A 6311-nucleotide genomic window follows, 5' to 3' on the forward strand; every position below is an offset into this window, starting at 1 on the left:
TTACTGCATTCTCAGCGCTAACAGCTGTTGACTCGACCAGCTTTGTGCAAGCCACCCGCTCAATTACGTAGCGCCGCGATAGTCTGTTGCACTATTGCTAGTCTCTACTCTAGTTGTTTGATGAGACAGTAGCGCATTTGGGGAACGATTTGATCAAATATTTATTAGCAATATATTAAAAATAAATTTTTTTTCTCTATAACAGAGATAGATGAAATATATTTTTTAGTATTCGAAATTATGTATTTTTAACTTTGTCTATGAGAGTTTCTCCCATTAAGCTGATCCAAAAATCTTACCTTATCTTGTGTAAAAAAAACTGTTCTTTCATTTTTGTTTGTAATTTCGAGTAATCATTTATCTTACAGTTCCTTTTTGATTGTTGAACATCAAACATTGCAAAATGGGACAATATGAAACATTCAGTTCCGTTTCGAGGACAAATTGAGATGTTAGCTCCACCTGTTCCCTGATATAGTTTTTTTGCGTATCATTTCGAGAAATTAATTTTTATAGTTTTATATAATAAATAAGTGATTTTACCCCTATCACTAAGTTAACTCAAGATGCTATAAAATACAGTGAAATTCCACATAACCGGACACCCACTGTTGTCCGGCCAAGAGAACTGTTCAAATATGTGGCCGTGGCAAAAACGAGTATTCAAAATGTATTCTTAGAGCCAGAAGCTGCAACTGACGACTATGTTTATATTGAACTAATAAATTCAGCCAGAAGTGAAGGAATGACAATTATCCCATTAGTTTCCGTTGTGCTACCGCGAACCAGAGGGCACCAGCGCAAGGCGATTTGTTCTCTATTATCGATTTACGTATTGTTCTTGCAAGAAAAAACTGTATCAAAACACCGACAATTAATAAAAGATTAAAAAGGGGAACAAAATATACATACATATATTGTACACAATTTCCTTGACAAACTTTCTGAAATCTTGTCCGTTTATCAGAGATTATTTGAACGAAATAGTACGAAAATAGTGTCCATTGCAACGAACTCATGTCCGGTTTAAGGAATTGCTTTTGTATGAAAAAATTAAAACATTGTGTTTAAGAAATTTGTCCAGTTATTGGAGCTGTCCGGCTATAAGGACTGCCCGTAATGCGGAATTTCACTGTATATGATTTATTGGAGAATTTTTATTTCAATAGATTGACAGAAAGTTACCCAAAACTATCAAATCCGTCTCAGAGGACCTACTGCTGCATAACTTAATCCAATCTGAATATTTTGAGGCCTTCTGCAGCTCACCATTGTCTGACTTTAACTGGGTTCACAAAGCTTTTCAAACTCCGGAAAGATGGAAGAATATATTAGAATATAAAATATATAGTAGCAGTCTTGGGTTCGTGATTTTCATATTCCAGAATTGTCTTCTTGTAAAAAAAAATTACATATCAATTCACCAATAAAATTATTCAGTTTCTTAGGTAGTATGTGGATGCCAGCTATCTCCATTTCGAGGCTCACTACTTTTTTAAAGAAAAAACATAAAAACCTCAAATTTAATGGGCAATCTTTAATGTCATTCGAAAGAACATTTTTTGACATTTATTTTTTGAAGATTATTTCTTTCAAATATTGGCTACGCTGCTACATCACAGATGGTCCATCCGTTAAGTCCAATTTTCGATTATTCGTCCGAGCATTTCTACTGGTAAATGACGAATGAATTGAAGCGGAATCATCCACATAGACTTCAGACTTTACATATTACGACAGAAAAAAGTCTAACGGTCTGATATCACACGATCTTGGGCGCCAATCGACCGGCCCAAAACGTGAAATTATCTCTTCACCGAAGTGTTCTCTCAATAAATCCACATCAATTCTTTTTTTTTCTGGATGAAATGGCAGCTGTTGAATCTCTTCAGGTTGCTCTTCGTCCCAATGCGGCAATATTTCTTCTTTACATAACCAAACGTCGGATCTTCTTGGAACTTTTCAAGAACACATAGAGCAAAACTATGTTGCTTGGAAAGGTCGAGCGGCTTCGGTACTTACACAAGCTGTATATTGTACGCTATTAATTTAAGATATCGACATAAAATGCGCCAAGTCGTTCCATATGTCATTCCAAGTTGCTACGGACTGCGCCAAATCGACTCCCCACGGTCTTCGTGTTCACTCTCAGCTACGGCTGCTATATTTTCTTCACTGCGTGCTGTACGTGTCGATTCGGTTGAATATTATCCAATAATGAATACTGAGACTCAAGATGGATGATGGTGTTACGAATAGAATGCTCAGTAGGCCGATTATGTGGACCAAACAATACTGAACAAAAATAAGATGACAGCTTGACACGACTCACAAGTGATCTGCCCGCTGATTATTGGTGTTTCTTAGATTTAAATTTATTGTTTGTTCGATTCGATACTCTTTATATTTTGGTGAATTAGAACGAGATTTCTTAAAATGAATGAAAGCATATTAAATTCTGAAAATTTAAATTTATTTATTAAGTGAATAAAATACAGCTATACAAAATTAATTTAAAAAATCTGGCTTGTGGATATAAATCCTTAAGGAAAGCGAATTGTATAAACACCAAAAATATTTATCCGATAATAAAGTATAGGCACATATACAACATATTGAGATTAAAATTAACTCTACCTTATTTTACATTTATAAAAAACTTCACAAACATATTTGATAAAACTCCAAACACTGTGCAGCGTGGAAATTTTGGAAAGACGCTGCGTTGTTTGCAATTAAATGCGTTCTTCCGTGTGAAAATTGTCCATTGTTTTCATTTCGTTGCAATTACTGTTACAACAAATACGATACAAAATTTTCCGTTATCTATTGTTGTTGCGATTTTCATGCTTTTCACTTAGTTTTTGTTTTCTTGCCGCCGGCTTAACTCTTTGCAAGTGCAGCCCGCTGAGGCGCGTGCGCACACGTGAATTTTTTCCTCGTTTTAATTAATATTTTTTTTTTGACTTTTTCATTTCATTTTTCCCTTTATGCGCTTGATTGATGGCTGTCAGCAATTATTACGCATCAACTGACGCAACGATTTTGTTTTTGTACAACATGCAACCAACAAACCGTGTTTTTTGCAACTCTTCTTAATGCTGCAATGAATGAATGCTTTTCATTTTTTTGTGCTAATCGCTTTCCTTTTTTGGCATGCCTCGCGCTGTGAGAGTAATGCTGGCGGCTGGATACCTTTTCCTTATGACATTGTTGCCGCGCCGCACACATGTCAACGGCACAATTGCCGCTTTGACGAATTGTCAAGCGTTTGATGTGTTAAGCAGTGCGGATTATGTGAGGGCACATACATACATACAAACATTGATATATGATTGCAGCATGCATTACCTATTTCCACACACTCGTGTTTGTTTGTGTGTGCTGTCGCATGTGAACTACTTTTCCGCTAATTCCATTTCACACTAAATAAAGCAAAGTAGTTGGGCCAATGCGATTTTTAAGGGCATTAAATTGCATTGCTGCGTTCTCTAGCGTTTTTGTTGTTGTGTTTTTTGCGATTTCGACATTTGAGCTCCCAAATAAGTGCATTTAGCAAATTAAATCGCCAATAATTGCATTTCAATGATATTGTTACGTTCAACATATGCTACGTTTTCCGCTAATCGCATTTGGTGATTTATCAAAATGCTGCCTTATCCTCTTTTATACCTCTCATAGATATACACATACATATATCCTTAATTTTTTTTTTCGTCAGTTCATTTTGTCTTTTATTAGTCCGTTTGTCCAGCTTAGCAGGATTCTTTGTTGAAACCATATGTTTGATTCCTTTTATGTTGCCCTCGTTTTTCTATTCCAATCGTCATCTCATCAAACCTTAGATTATCCCTTTCTTATGCGCACATTAACACATTAGCCACATGAGGTCCTTTCTCGAACTGCAACTGTTAAACTTTTTTTGATGTTGATTTCTTTCTCCTTTCTACACAATATCCACAAAGCACTCCAGTGGTGTCTTTCATTACTTACAAAACACCATTACCCTCGATAAAAGTCATTAGACTGCTGTTATGCCATATGCTCCCATTTTTTTTCTCATAATTCATTCAAATACATTTTAATATTTTATAATTTAATATGTTAAGACAAAATTTAGCCTTTATCATAGAGGTAAGAGTTTGCCATGATGTTTTAAAAAAATTTCGACCCCTCTTTGTAGTTAAATGGTGATCCATTTCGAGGTCCCCTACTTTTTTAAAGAAAAAACATAGAAACTTCAAATTTAATGGATAATGTTTGTTATCATTAGAAAGAGTATTCTTTGGCATTTATTTTATGAAGATTCTCTCTATCAAGTGTTGGTCGCGGCTCCGTCTCAGGTGGTTCATCGCTTGACACGACTCACGCGTGATTTTTCAAAAAAAGGCTATTGAAAAAAGTACCTTTACTTAGATCACACATTATGTGCCATTAACAACGCGTGAAATATTCCCTTCCAAGGCGTCAATCGTCTCAGATTTCTCTGCGTAGACAACCGACTTCCAAAATAGTCCAGCGAAGTTTAAGTTTTCTCCAATATATTGATTGTTTCGTTGGCTGTATGACATGGAGTGTCATGTTATTAAAACCCAAGGTCGTCTACTTTAATATCCTCCTATACAGGCACGAACAAGTCTTTAATCCAATAGACTGTAAAATTTTGGCCGGCTTCATTTTTTAAAAAAGCTACGAATTCTGTATTTCCATACAACACTTTTTGCGGAAGTAACCTCAATCATAGTACCGGAAAACTCTGGTTTGTCTCAACCTACATCCTGTATAACGACGAGGCGCGTCACCTCCAGATCTGCTGAGGAGAGCTTTGGCAGAAGCCAGACGATGAAGAGCTGGCGTTATAATTGGTTTGGATGCCAGCTCAGGACGAATAAGTCTTTAATCATGGTTCTTTAGCATCCCTAATTGACTGTAACATCTTCATTTTTGAAGAAATATGAACCAATGATTCTGTCTGGCCATAGAGCATACCAAATAGTGATTTTTTGAGGATGTAACTTCACCCAGTACCGGAGAACTCTGGCTTGTCTCAGACTACATGCCGTATAACGACGAGTTGGCGCCACCTCCGATTCTGCTGAGGAGGGCTTTGGCAGAACGAAGAAGAGCCGGCGTTATACTTGGCTCAGATGTCAATTCTACGCACAACGTCTGAGGAAGCTCGGACAAAAACGCGATAGGCTAGTAACTTTTTGATTTTATGTGTCGTGAAACTCTTCTGTCTGCAATAGGGGGAACTTCACCATTTTTGTGACTGCTAGCAAGGCGAATATTCTCTTGATATCGTAATAGAATGTTTAAACGATCATTCCTTCTCTGATCACAGACACATTAGTTTCAGCTTTGACGTTTTGCGCACAAAATGTAGAACCTATAGCAATTACAGGAATACAAATTTGGACCTGAATTCTTCCTACAGTGCTCGACAGGGACTCGATCTTTCCACGGGTGCGGTCGTTGAGCTCGTCGAGGTCTTCAGCTCCGAATGTAGGACCACTCTTGAAAGCATCTATCCTATAAAAACTTAGAAAGGTAGGGGAAGTTTTTGGTGGAGATTTTCAACAAAGCCCGTTGATCGTTCAATCGAAATCGTCTAGACGCGATTGGCCAGCGTAAAAGCAGGACTGGCTATATACAAGTCGGTGCTGAAGGAAAGCCAAGAGAGCCTTCTGTGTAATTGTAAAGGGTTGTCATGTGTTTACACGGCTTTGGCGCATTTTTGCGAAAAATACTACTTCACTAGAATCATCTAAGAAATACTGATGGCGTTTGGACCGTGAGCAGTGAAGTAATTGACTAACACCTGTGTGCATACTTTCCGATAAACCATTTGGCTGAAGAAGTGCCACTAGGGGTACTTTGGGCGGGCTGTGCAGCCTTCTTGGACCTCACTTATACCGGAGCGATTCCGGAGATTGCCATACAGCTGGCTGACCTCAATCTACGCAAACTGCTGAGATAAGGAAAAGTTCTAAAAGCCGGGAGTTTGGTAAAAGTTCGCGCGACACGAATCACTATTTTGCTAACGGTTTGCAAACGTTGTTCTGGGAAAAGTCTGTTCATTCTGAAATGGCTAACCAAATTGAGTATAAATCAAGTAACAACTGTCAAAACACCAACTCCTAAAAAGTGCCTCATTAAAAATCTTATGCCTAAAACACACACCCATTGGAGCTCTCGTACTGTATCAAGTTCAACATAATGAAATCACTATTAATTAGTTGATGACATAAAAGGTTGCGCCATGACATCCCTTAAAAATTTGACAATCGTTGGAGGATAAAAAATTTTGA

This window comes from Bactrocera neohumeralis, chromosome 4, assembly GCF_024586455.1.
Source record: "Bactrocera neohumeralis isolate Rockhampton chromosome 4, APGP_CSIRO_Bneo_wtdbg2-racon-allhic-juicebox.fasta_v2, whole genome shotgun sequence".
Classification (NCBI taxonomy): domain Eukaryota; kingdom Metazoa; phylum Arthropoda; class Insecta; order Diptera; family Tephritidae; genus Bactrocera; species Bactrocera neohumeralis.